Below are 14,248 nucleotides of genomic sequence, written 5' to 3' on the forward strand. Positions count from 1 at the left end.
TAAAATTTCAACCTTGGAGGACTCTTAAAATATACTTCCAGCCAGGATGGAGGCCTAGACAGACATGCTGGGTCTCCCTCCACAACTAACAAGAAATACAAATACCTCAAAACTAGAGAGAACAAGAAGTTCCAGAAAATTGAGCTGTATAGAAGTCCAACAAATGGAGATATAAAGAAGAAATACTCATTTAGACAGGTAGGAGAGGCAGAGCTGGGGCAGAGAGGACACGGTGTGGTGGTGGCAGCAATGACAGCAGTGGCAGGCCAGCAGAAAGTGCGGTCACATGTTTTAAAAAGTAGGGAGGGACACGTGGAAAATGCTCCCAGCACCAGGCCAGACTGCACAACTATGGTTCCAATGCAAGGGAAAATAAAGCCTCATTGCTTCTGACTGTACAAACCAGTGGGAGTTGGGGTGGAGGAAGAAACTGCCAGTTTCTCTGTAGAGTCCACTTGTTTAAAGGCAGCCCACAGTACTAGAATGTCCACAGACCAACCCAATCTGGGAACGATGGCCAGGGCAACAGCTAGAGAGGCACCAGTCCCGTACAAAAATGGGAGAAGTGCCTGGAAAAGGGCCAAGTGCTGAGCAAGTGACATTGTTCCCTCTAAGACCCCTTTCCCACATACAGCGCCACCACATGGTGAAATGGGCTGACTGTACTGACGAATACCTAAGGTTCCTCCCTTTACAATGTAACAGGTGTGACAGCTCTACCTAAGACACAGAGGCAAACAAACACAGGAGCCTGTCAAGATGAGGAGACAGAGAAGTATGGCTCAAAAGAGGAAACAAATCAAGGTTCCAGTGGGAGAACTAAACAATGAGGAGATAGCCAAGCTAACACACATAGAGTTCAAAACACTGGTGATAAAGATGTTCACAGGCTTGACACACATACTTAAGTATGGCAAACACATAAGGGAAGAAGTGAAGGCTATGCTAAATTAAACGAAGGAAAATCCACACGAAACCAATGGAGAAAGGAAGAAAATCAGGGTTCAAATAAATGATTTGGAACATAAGGAAGAAAGAAACAGTCAACCAGTACAGAGTGTGGAAACAAGAATTTTAAAAAAGTGAAGAGAGTCTTAGGAACCTCTAAACAACTTTAAACATACCAGCATTTGAATCATAGGGATGGCAGAAGGAGAAGAGGAAGAGCAAGAAATCAAAAGCTTATGTGAAAAAATAATGAAGGAAAACTTCCCAAGTTTGGTGAAGGAAATAGACATACAAGTCCAGGAACATGGAGAGCCCCAGACAAGCTAGACCAGAAGAGGACCACACCATGACACATCATAATTAAAATGCCAAAAGTTCAAGATAAAGGGAATCTTAAAAGCAGCAAGAGAAAAGCAGAGAGTTACCTACAAAGGGGTGCCTATCAGACTATCAGCTGATTTCTCAAAAGAAACTTTGCAAGTAAGAAGGAACTGGCAAGTAGTATTCAGTGTGATGAAAAACAAGGAGCTACAACCAAGATTGCTCTATCCAGCAAAGCTCTCATTTAGAATGGAAGGGGAGATGAAGTACTTTCCAGACAAGGTAAAGCTAAAGAAGTTCATCATCACCTATCCATTATTATATGAAATATAATATATCAAAGGGATTTACTTAAGAAAAAGAAGGTCAAAACTATGAACACTAAAATGACAACAAACTCATAACTATCAACAACTCAATCTAAAAAATAAAAGTAAAACCCAACTAAGCAAACCAGAATAGGAACAGAATCATAGGTATGGGGATGATTTGGAGGGTTGTCTGCTGGGAGAAAGAAAGGGGAGAAATGGGGAAATAGTGCAGGAATTAAGATGCACAATCAATTGGTAAAAAGAGACAGGGGGAAGTTAAGAATAATATAGGAAAGGTTGAAGCCAAAGAACTTAGTATATGAATGACGCATGGACATGCACTAAAAAGGGTTGGGATTGCTGGAGGAAATTGGGTACTGGGCAGAGGGGAGCAAAGGGGCAAAAACTGGGACTACTGTAACAGCATAATAAAATATACTTTAAAAAAATAAAGGGAGTTGCACATAATGGTAGAAACCTGCCCTTATTCTGAATCTGTATGACTATTAAATAAATGCCCTTTCCTTTTACACACACACACACACACACACACACACAAATAGTAATACAACATATCTATAATAGCACATTCAGTCCCACTTCCCAATAAACTCACTCTTCAGAAAAGCATAATAATTGATTTCAGAGAAACACAGATAACCTGGCTTTTTCTGTTGTTGTTTATATTTAAAACTTGTGTCTTCATTTTGACCTCGGAAGCATTGAGTATAAAAGCTGGGAACAGTTAGAGTTAGTTAATCTAGCTGTTGAGCCATAAAAGCCAGAATACGTAGTTCAAATATGCAATTAAGATTGATAGAAGTTAAAAAGTAATTTCAACCTTTCAAAACCATACTTACTTCTTTTTTTACAAAGTCAATTTCTTTATTTGAAATAACTAAAGTGAGAATTAATAAATTTTGGAAGGTAGTTGTATTAGACTCTCAGCCCAAGCTCTGGTCTTCACCTTTATAAATGAGAGCGCTACATAATAAATATCTTTGGTTAATAATTAAGAATTTTAATAATGTGGTCTGAATCTCATACTAAAAGTCATTTTATAGGAATCAGTGTGTTAATGTGTTCTAGAAAAAGGGCAGTGTGCTGTATCTTTTCAACAAAAGTATCCTTTTTTTACCTAGCAAATATCTTTGAAGTTAAAAATGTTATGCGTACACATTTGTGGTATGTATATCCATACATTTATAGCCCTACCCTAAAAGTTTTATGAGTATGTTTTATTAAGGAAAGAAGAGCAAGTTTGCTGTTTATAGTAACAATCTGGAAATAGTTCATAAATATTTGTTGAAACAATGACTTATTCAGAAACAAATTCAAGTGACAAGATAAAAATCTAAGTTAACTTTTAAGTAATTTGTTCCAAGACCAAACAAGCACATAAACTAAAGATGAGTTTGAATGTACTTTGAAGGTCTAATTTTGAGTACTACAGAGTGTCTTGAAAGAGTAAAGACATATAATGAAACATTACTAATGTCAGCTTAGAAACAGAAAAGCATGGGAATAGTTTCAGGGCACCTGGGACGGTAGGTTTCCAGCAACTCACCTGGGAGACTTGGCTTCTTGAGTGATCATGGCTTGGCATACAATGGCTTCCCCACACCTTGCCCTGTCTGCTCCAGAAAAATGTATTCATATACCAGTTTTGCTGTTCTCATGACTGTTTACACATAAGAATACTTTACTATATTAAAATTGTCCAAAATGCACCCTTAATCTTTAGCAATAAGGACTATGTATTCCTACTTTGGGGGTAAGAAAGAACACTCATTTTTTGCCAAAGCTATTCACTTGGCCCTAAAATCATTTCTTCATTGCTTGAAGAAACTATTTTCTCTGTGCCTAGTGAACATGAACTTGAAGCTTCCTGGGCTCTGCCTGTAGAATTACACTCTACCCAGTTTTCCTTTCTCTAACACTACTTACCAGAGTCAGATTTCCAAAGCAACCTATATTCAGACAGTTGTCTAATGTTATTAAATGCTTCATCTCATGGGTGCCCTTTCTAGTTTCTATGAAAGCACACAATTATCTGTCTCCTAAATCTTTCTTTCCAGACCTACTAGTCTTTTTAATTGACCTGACATGCATTTGACATTGTTATTGCTAGACCAAGGGAGATGGAAATGTTTATGTGCTTTAAAATGTGATTGTATATTACTTTGAACCAAGCCAAAAACAGTTTATTCCAAAAGTTCACAGGATTTTGGGCAGGCTTTTTTATTTATTTATTTTTAATGAAACTGCATCTTTCTTTTTTGTTGTCGTCGTTATGTAAAATTTAATTAGAAAATTCAAGGTTCACAAAAAGTACATACATTTTGTTGATAGCACATGAGAACATTATCATAAATTTACTTAAAGATACAGAACAAAATTCACAGTTAAGCCTGACATTCAGTACTAGAAAATTTTGTGCTGAATCCACTGATATTTTTGTTAATGATGATACACTTGAAATCATTCATATCACAAATGAATCAACACTTTACTGTATAACCAAGACCTATTGGTTTTACAATATGTCTAGTAATCAACTATTTTACCAGTAAGTGAGATCTAGTTGAAAGCACCACTGACAATGAAAACAAAACGCACTAGCAGCTTTGATTCCCACTCCATGAATACCACACACAGGACTGGTCTGTATCTTACAGTTAAAATCTGTACAAAAAGTCAAACCCTGAAGTATTTTCCCCCACGAGAAAAGTTCTGATGTTAAACCTTTGTTTAAAAAGAGAGAGAGAGAGAGGTAGTGTGTGACTTAAAATGCTGAACCCCTGGCACTGCTTATAAATGAAATTTAACCTTATACATACGATCATTGTTTTGCCATTCAAGAGTCAAACTGATAAAACTCACAGAGTGTTAAAGCTAGAGTGCCACTGAAAAGGTCGGTGATGGTATCTAAGTGGAAGAATTTCAGTGAATTCAATAAAAAGTACATTGTATTACATAGTGTTGTGCAGTTAATAGTTTATAGTGATAATATGTTTAGTGGTAATATGAACAAAATACATTGAAGTATTCTGGGTCAAGTGATCTTCATTTAATCAAGACTTTACTTCTTCATATATTATGACCATAGAAAGAAAATACCCTTCAAAATGGAGTCATTGGATTCTTCATTGTTTTAATAGCACACCATTGTTACAAGGCTATCCATACTAGCCCTACCATAAAATTAATCAATAAATAACTCTGAGAGTAAGATCCCTAAGTACATAAGGGAACGTATGTACTTCATACTAGTCTTCATTTCTATATACAAGCATGCTGTAGTGTTATGCAGCTCGTACAGTGAGATCAGGCAAGGAGTGCGAGTTAGCAGCCTTACTCTTAATTTGTTCTAAGTGGATGCCCTGGAAAGTAATAAATATCCCCATAAAATTACTAGTGATAAACTCTACCTGTCGAAAGTGAATACTATACCATATTCATAAAGTGTAGGCAGTGTTCTTAGAAATCCCATGAAGGAAAGCCCCAATTGTTCATATAAAAAGTGCACAAGTTTGTCCTGTGTGTAAAAAGCTCTTAATCTGGGTGCATTTTTTTAATTCGAAATGATTCGTCCTACTTAAAAACATGAAAAGAGTATACAAAAAGCACACCAACAAAACACACACACACAAACAACAAAACGGATGACTTCCGGTGGGACTGAATGAGGACGAGAAAGGCTAAGAGGAGGCTGAGGTTAAGGAGGAGTCTCGCGTACGCCCGGAGCTGCCGGAACTGCCGGTTCCAACATAAAGTCACCCCCACATGGAATGAGTTTGAGTGTGAAAGCTCCAGGATGGACAGGCGTGACCTTAACCAACTGTTCAGAGTTTTTTAATTCAGGAACATAGTTTCGATGCCTTGTAACATAGGAAGCAACTCCTAAAAACAGTCAATCCGTTTTATTTCTTAGAAATTAGGGAGGGAAAGCACTTAAAAAAAATTACTTGTTAAAATTAGCAACAGAGGAAAAACATTAAAAAATCAAAATAAAATACAGGGAACATAGGAGCTGGGGTCCCCAAGGTACCAAAAGATAGACTCAGACTTTTTCACATTAGAAGTAGAAATATATATAAAGAAAAAGTTAACTGGGCTCCGTACAGCAGGTTAAATATGCAACCACTTCAAACGAAAATGATCTGGTCCTCTCTCACAGTTCTGAGAATGTGCTGTACCTTCCAGTTCTCCGTAGACAAAATAGCAAAAGCATGCAATTACGTCAGCAAAGGCCCCTTTGGTTTAGACTTAAATTCACCTCTGACCCATCGAAGTTTATATTAGCAATTACCAAACTACTATTTTAATAACCTTTTAAGCTTGCAACATTATTTTTCCTCATGCCTATTCAGGGTCACTGGTTCAGAGGTATATATGCTTCCAACTCGCCAAATTGACAGGTCCCCATGGCATCCTCACTCAGAAAACGTTCAGTCAGTGGTTTCATAGTGTTATATGATTGTTCCGTCTTCTTCTAAGAGTTTTTGATCTGGAACACGGGTTTCAAATTCAGTGTTTGTCCCACTTGTGACGGGGGTTAAGCTCACTTCATTAGAAGGAATGAAACCTTTCTGTCCAGACTCCAAACCGAGTTCTTGTTGCGTTAACGATTCCAGGCTCTCTGTGGCAGCAGGAACGGCTTTAGGAATCTGCTGTGGGACTCCATTATCTTCTATAACAATGTCATCTTCGTCGCTGTCTTCGTCCTCCGGCTCGAAGCTGGGTTCCACCTGTTGCGGGTAGCCGAGAAGGCTGTTGTCAGTGGACTGGCCGGAGCTCCGACTGTTCCTGACAACGTTGTTCCTCTGGCTTGCTGGCCTCTCTGTTAGGATGAGGTTGCGGCTGTTTGCGATCATCATGTCTGTGACTTGATCCAGACTCTTCCCTGAAACTTCTACGCCATTAACTTCTAAAACTTCATCATTAACAGCTAACAGTCCTGTGCGCTGAGCCAGACCTCCGGGACAAGCCTGGATATAAAGATCCCTGGGACCTTTAAGCCGTGCGGTGTTACCCTGACACTGGAGCCTTAACGAATGGAGAACCCTAGGGGTTTCTTGGTTTCGTATTTGTAGAGACGAATCCTGCGATGCGTTTCGGGGAGGATATCCACGTCTATAATAGAAGACACGGGTCTGAATTCCTGGGGCATGCTGATGACTATGTGGTTTTTTTCTGTGGTTGTCAGGACACAACACATTGGTTAGAACATTCTTCTTCTTTATTAACGTGTCTGTGCCAAAGGCACTGTAGTCTGCTTCTTCCTTTCTTTGTATAAAAAGCCTAAGCAGTGGATCGGCCGTTGAAACAGCTTTGTGGTAATTATCATTGTTATTTATAGGTAGTAAGTCCCCATGGATGTCTGCATAGCTTACTAAAATGTCAACATTGGGGATCCTATGAACATGTTGCAGTAATCTATAAAAGTCCTCAAATTTTCCCGGTTTTGAACTTTCCATTGAAAAACGACGAAATTCAGCTCCGAACTTGCTCTTCGCAGCCAGAGGGCCCGGGCAGCCGCTGCCGCCCCCTGTCGGTGGCTGTGGTTCCTGCTGAGGCTGGACCTGGCTGCGGCCCGGGAGCCTCCTGGCAGGGGGCGTAAAACATCAAAAGAATAATATTTCATGAAATTCAAGGTTCATTCCCCACCAATAAATTGTGATGGGCACAGCCGAGCTCACTGGCTCGTGGACGTCCCTGGCCCGTCCCCGGCTGCCTTGTCACTGTGTGACCAGAGTTGAGTCCTTGGGACAGAGCGCATCTGGCCCACGAGGCCTGAACGACACAGTCACTGCGACCCTGTACGGAAAACGTGCCGGCCCCGCTCGGGCAGAGAAGCACTAGTGGCCGGCTGGGGGGGCAGCAGGGAAGGCGCTGGGTCAGGCGGAGTCGGGAGGGAGGGCGGTGGGGCCTCAGCCCCAGGGCTGCAGGGCTCCAGCCTGAGCACCTGCCTAGCCCAGGGCCCTGCACCGGGCCCACCAGCACTGCCTTGTCCCAGTCACCACCACCCCCCCCCCGCCAAAAAAAATACTAGGGCAGCCCATGCGGCAGCTGCGGCCTGAACACGCGACCCACGCCTGTCTGGAATGAGGAGGGAGTCTCCTCCTGGGAGGGGGCAGCCCCGGTCACCTGGGCCTCATGGCAAGAAAGGGCTCAAATGTGGCCCTGAGGTGGGGGCACCCCAGGGCTACTATCCCAGTCTGGCCTCCAACCAGGCTCTGCCCCCACCCAGGCCCAGTGGAGCCCCCCACCCCGTCCCGGCACTGAGATGCCCCCTTTCCGTGGCCCAGACCACCGAGGATCTCCCCACCAAGCCCACAGCGTTGTCCGCGGCTTCGCCGGGCAGCGGAGGCCAGTCCCAAGCCTCGGGACCCTGCCCCCCACAGCCTGTCAGGTCCCTGCGGAAGCCGAGACCCCTGGCCCCTCGGCCTCTGCTCTCCCGCCCCCACCCGGCCCCGCTCCCCAGGACTCCGCTCTGGTGCACACTCAGCGCCTGTGGAGACAGGGAAACACTAACGTCAGGGAAATCGGTGCCCCTTTTCCCTATCGCCGCCCCCACCCCCCGGAGCCTTTCCAGGTGTTCTTCCTTAACAGCCTCCCACATGCAATGCTGATCCCACAGGTGAACTCCACGTCCGTTTTATACATCCGTTTTATACTCTGCGTATGTCTGCGCTTTATGCATAAAAAGTATACATTTCTTCAGCCCCAACGATCTGATTTCTGCCCCCCTGTTGAGAGCACGTGGCTAAAATAAAGTGTATTATTAAAACTAACATTGCCTCCTGGCTGGTGTGGCTCAGTGGAGTGAGCGTCGGCCTGCGAGCCAAGTGTCGCTGGTTGATTCCCAGTCAGGGCACATGACTAGGTTGCATGTCAGATCCCCAGTTGGGGGCACGCGTGAGAGGCAACCACACAGTGATGTTTCTCCCCCTCTCCTTCTCCTTTCCCTTCTCTCTAAAAATAAATAAACAAACAAGTAAATTTTTAAAAACACAAAACTAACATTGCCTGTTTGTTTCCGCACCGCAGGTGCGGCTCACACCTCCAGCAGCGCCATGACAGGCAGAAACGGATACAAATATAACTGTGTGCGGGCACGCATGTGTCCGCAAACACATGCATGTCCGCAGACACACACAGATCCCTGCGGTGCTCACAGACACACATGCGCAGACACCTGGGGGTGGGGACACCGGCGGCGGCGCGCATACCGTCACTCAGACCTTGGCTGCTAAGTACCCCTGCCCGCTGTGGCGCCAGCACGCATGGAGACACGGGCTGGTTCCTGACCTGGGCCAAGACCACCTCCACTTGGTGCCAGACGGAAGGCCGCGTGCTCAGAAACGATGGGGACACATCAAAGCCACACAGCAGCCGGTTTATGGCAGGTCGCGCACTGGTCAGGCCTGAGGGAACCTGAGCATCACAATGAACAGTAACAGTCACAGATGCCAACCCGTGGACAACAAGCAACCAAAATCCCACCTGGGGGAGGACGAGGGGGAACAGCCCGGGGCAGAGCACTTTCCGGCAAACGGGGTGGGGGGGGAGGCCTATATATTTGTATTTTCTCAGAGAACCTCCTCGAGAGCGTCTGAGCTACGAGGGGGAGCAGAGTGACTGCCCAGCGGACCCGTCGGGCGAACACCCCCCAGGCAAGCGCATGAGGTCGACATCCCCACAGACAGGCAAACCTAAACCCCGTGTCACCTGCGAGACAGGCGCCAGAGAACACAGCACCAGGCCGCTCAGTCCCTGCAGGCGCGAAACCCCGCGGAGGGACCTCTGCAGCCGGCCGAGCGTCAAGGTCATGAACATCCAGCAAAGGCAGAGGAACCGTCCCAGACTGAAAGGGGCTGAGGAGAGCACGTGGCCCTCCGGTGAGCCCTCTGCTGCAAAGGGCACGTAGTAGGTGGCTCACGGGCCAGGACAACCGCTGCTGTGTCGGGGTTCGGCTGTGTCGGGGTTCAGCTGTGTCTGGAGAACGCCCTTGTCACAGGAAACACGCGGGTTCAGGGCACCCACCAAGTCCCCAACTGACTCCCACGTGGGTCAAGAAAAAGTCATGTGTACGGCACCTACAGTTTCGGTCTGAGACATTTTCAACATTTTTAAAACATCTGCCTAAAAGAGAAGAGAAGAAGAGGCTTCCCTGTTCCCAGTGGAATCAGCCCACCTGTCTGCTCCCGGCCGCCCTGGTGTCTGTCACAAACCCCAGCCTCCGGCTCGCACTCGGCAACTCTCTGGACACCCTCCTGAAGGACGCTTTCCCAGTCAACAGGCACCTCGTCAACACCAACACCGATGTGGTCCTTGCTCAGCGGGAGCCGGGCCTGCCCCAGCCCCCTCACCACCACACAGGGCTCCGCAGTTAACCCTCAGGAGACAGAGCGAAGGGACTAAGGGAGGCCAGGCCCTGCGGGACCCAGAGGTGAAGACGCAGTCTGGGGGGAAGTGATGACCCCCGATGGGTGCTGGCACCCCTCACTCAGTCTATCAAGGAGGAGTGAGGCTCCCAAGTGGTGAGAACACTGAACGGAAGTGGGGGGAGTGCTGGCTTAGGGATACACAGCAGGTGCCACCCACAGGATGGCAGAGAGTGAAATCTGAGGAGGCTTCCCAGAGGAGGTGGCCTCCACACTAGCTCCTACAGGAAGAGCAGGCTCAGAGTCGAGGTCTTCCAGTAAGGGCACAGCACGTGATGGACACTGACCGAACAGCACAGGGGTCAGGGCAGGCCAGAGCACTGGGCACGAGAGAGGGACCCATGGGGACAGGAAGGTGGGGCAGGGGGTGGGGCGAGCCTGGGTCCCAAGCCTGTCTGTGCAGTGTCGCTACGGCCCACCCTTAGGGAGGACGCCCACCAGGCGCGAGGGCCGTCTGCCAGCCTCAGCAGCCAAGGACCACGCCGCTGAGCTGCTCCAGCACACGCGGTCTCTTCCCAGGCAGGCTTAGCAAGCAGACTGTGGCCACCCCTAATTAGTTTAATTAAACCCAAGGTAGCTTCCAGGCATTTTGAACAAAAACATAAAGCACACCCTGCCTGCTCCAGGAGCGCGGGACCAAGGGGCAGCTGGATCTCTCTGTCCCTGCTCCCCATCCCCGGCTCTGCACACGCGGGCACTCCATAAGTGCGCGCTGCTGTTAAGCTCCTTTAGGGCCAGTCACCCAGCTACCTCCTGAAAAATGGTGTCACCACGTGGCACTCTGAGAAGAGCAGCAGCACAGAGGCCTCCGAGGGGGACGGGCCCTGGGGTGCACGGCAGCGGGGATGGCAGGGCCCAGTGCCGTATCTGGGTCCCCACGGGAAACAGGCCGTGCTCCCCACCCGTCCGTCCCACGGAAACAGACACCACCACGAACCACCTGAGGAACAGGCCGGGACCACCCAGCGGAACGTCGCAAGACAGCTGCGGGGAGTCTTGAAGCCAGAATCTGTGGGGCCAGTCCTGGAAGGGAGGCCGAAGTCTGTGTTTCAGTTGTGCCACTTACTGACTGTGTGGCCTGGGGCAGGTCACTGGGCCTCTCGGAGATGCAATGGCCTCATCTAGGAAACAGGGGCGGCGCCCCCTCCAGAGTCCCGCCCAGCCCAGGGCGGTCAGAAGGGGCAGGTGGGACTTTCTGGTGATCCAACCACCACGGACAGACGCAGAGAACATCATCTCTGCCCCCCGGTGACAAAGAGCAGCTGCTCAGAGAGGCCGCGGAGCTCCTGTCCCAGACCCTACACGGCCAGTCCCGGTGAAGACAGTTGTCTCTTTAACTGAGAACACACCGGTGGAGCCACGTGCACCTCCCGACCCAATGACGCGGGTTCGTGGAGCACCGCAGCCATCCCTGCGCCTGCGACAGCCACGCAAGGATCGATCGGGGTGACCGGCCCCACCCTCCATGAGAAGACAGGTCTCGGAGACGGGCCCTCACCCTCCTACAAGGACCACACCCACCAGTGTCCACATGGCCGCCCCGAACTCGCCACCGTTAACCAGCACTGTGCCGAGGACATCCTCTGCCCTCCCGCCTGGTGTCCTCACCATGCGGCTGGGAAGCGGCTGCCATTACGGCCCGTTACACAGACGGGGAAACTGAGGCCCCAAAGGCCGTCACCTACCTGGGAGGTGACAGGGCCAGGTTTCAAGCAGAGCATGTGGCCACAAAGACCCACAGACACCCACCCGGTTCTTCTACCCCGCAGCCCCCAATACTCCTCACCGGGGCTGGGGCAGTCAGTGACGCTGCCCACTGCTGGCTCTACTCTGCACTTCCAGCCCAGGGGCTGGGCCCAGCCACCTGCCACAGCCAACACCCCCTCCTCCCGCATCCTGCCAGACCCCCAGCTGGGGAGGGGCAGGCAGCTCCAGGACCCAGTGGCCCACCAGACCCAGCCCTGCTATGTAGACCCACCCTGCCCAGGCTGTGCCCCGTGTCCTGGTCACCTTGCCAGTTAGGTGGAAGCCACCAGGAGCCAGCAAGCCTGGGCAGCCCTGCCCATCACAGCCAAAGGCAGGACCTGCCACTCTGCAGCCCTTCTCCCTGTCTGTCCAGGGGGGAGGACAGAGGAGGGGGCTGGATCCGGGCCCCCGGGCCACTTAGCCCTGAGGGTGCTGGCTTGGGGGCGCCCTGGGACCTGACTTGGGGTCCACCCCCTGGGTTCTGGGTTATTATTACTGGGACAGAGGGCGCCCCTGCCCCGCCTCCTCAGGCTCTTCTTTGTCAGAGGCCATACTCCCCTCCTCCCTGGATGGGGGGGGGGGGCGTACCGCCATCTCCTTGGAAACGGGGTCATAGCCAAAGAGCAGAGGCCATGAAACCCAGCTTGAAAAAGCAGTAACTCACTCCATTCCCTGTCCCCATGTCCCACTGTGAATGCCCTTGTCCCCATGGATCTGGCCTCGGCTAGGGAGGAAGGGGCTCTGGGGCCAACAGGAAGGGTGCTCCAGGAGAGTGCTGGCCAGACCCTGGCGGGCCCCCTGGGACCCTCACAAAGCGTGCTGGTGTGGGGGTTCCACGACCCCGGAAAAGGCAGGATGAAAGCCTCGATTCTGCTCAAGTCTTAGCCAAGTTCCCTTTAAGGGGCCGAGAAAGGCAGCTGCTGCCGGCGGAGCAGACATTTTCCTGAGGCCGGCGGCCACACGCGCCTCGGCCACGACAAAGGCCACACTGGAAGGTGCCCGCTGATGGCTCCAGCTGGGGAAGCGGCCGCGGGTCCCCTTCACACCAAGCTGCGTGGTTCTGGGACCCCGATGTGGCTCAGCCCTCGCTGGTCCAGGAGGAGGCGGAGGCCGGCGAGGGGGCGGTGCCCCGGGCCCACCCACTCCCTGCACCCAGTGGCCTCCGGCTCCCCGCCCCGCAGGGCCTCTCGGGCCGCGCCCCGAACCCCGCTGCGCCTGCTTGGCCTCCTCGGAGTCCAGGACCGGCGCGGAGCCGGATCACGCGGCGCCTGCCGAGGCCCCGTCGCCCCGGGAGCGCGGGCGGCAGTGGCGGGCGCCCTGCCCGGATTGGAGTGTCCCCTCACCCGGGCAGTGCCCGCGGGCGGCGGAGGCGCGCCCTCGGCTTCAGGGACTTGCATCAACTTCGCGTCTCCCGGGGCCGCCCCCCGGAGGAGCCGGCTCCGCGGGCCGGGGCGCGCCCCTCTCTCCGCTCCGGGCCCCGACGTCCCTGATCACCGCCGCTCCTGTCACTGTCCCGTGGCTGCGACCCCGCACACCCGGACGCTCACCTGGGACATCAGCGGCCGGAAGTTGATGTCCTTCAGGTCGATGGGGCCGGGCGCGAGGTGGTGCAGCAGCTGGCACAGGAGCACGCCGTCCCGCAGCGCCTGCGCCAGGCCGGAGACCACGGCCGAGGGCCAGACGACGCGGTGGTTGGGCGGCAGGACCTTGCAGTCGATGAGCCAGCGGCCGCACTGCCGGCACTGCTCCATGGCGCCCGCCGGGCCCACCGCTCAGCGCCGCGCTCGGGCCAAAGTGCGGCGGCCGAGGGGCATCCCGCCCGGCCGCGCAGGCTCGGTGGCCGGGGCGGGGCTTCGCGCGGGCGCCCCTGGTCCCCGCTGCGCCGCCGTGCACACACACGTGCCCTGGGGACCCGGGCCGGGCGCCATGACGTCTGCCGCCGCAGCGCTCCTCGATCAGCGCCGCCGGGAGCCGCATTTTGCGCTCGGGGCGCCCCGTGGCCGCCGCGGTTCCTGCCCTTAAGTAAAACATAATAATCAGCAGATTTTCTTTTACTATAATTATAAATGGAACTTAAAAAAAAAAAAAACTCTCAGTGTACACTCAAAGTACTTTTCCCATTCTGCATCATTTTACTCTTACCCTTTAAAGTTTTACATTTAAACTTTTTAAGGAGATAATTTCTAGAACCATTGTGGGGGGGGCGGAAATGCTGAAATATTTAGCCTACTTACCAAATATCAGTAGCATGGCTTCCCTTCATGTAAAAGATACTCTTAAAGAGAGAACAGTTTTTAAAGTGTGAAAGCTTTTATTTTTCAAATTTAGGCGGCATTTTCCCCTTATGATTTTGTTCCCCCCTCAATTTTGGCTGTCTCATGGACCAGCCTTTGAGTTTCCTTCAACAATTTTAGCCTAATTTTTATATAATTACGTTTATTCCTCACATTATCCCATCAAATAGTTGGATTA

General features: G+C 50.6%; 1 pseudogene across 1 annotated transcript; it reads right to left on the minus strand.

The window, feature by feature from the left end:
* Positions 1–5,056: 5,056 nt before the first annotated feature.
* LOC150001467 (partitioning defective 6 homolog beta pseudogene) lies at positions 5,057–13,753 on the minus strand (annotated as a pseudogene). Its single transcript, XR_016513169.1, has 2 exons — positions 13,324–13,753; positions 5,057–7,187 (listed from the first exon to the last, which is right to left on the minus strand). The product of XR_016513169.1 is annotated as a partitioning defective 6 homolog beta pseudogene (transcript).
* Between the last annotated feature and the right edge of the window lie 495 nt (positions 13,754–14,248).

The sequence above is a fragment of the Furipterus horrens genome, unplaced genomic scaffold (genome assembly GCF_987537825.1).
Source record: "Furipterus horrens unplaced genomic scaffold, mFurHor1.1.pri manual_scaffold_9, whole genome shotgun sequence".
NCBI lineage: Eukaryota > Metazoa > Chordata > Mammalia > Chiroptera > Furipteridae > Furipterus > Furipterus horrens.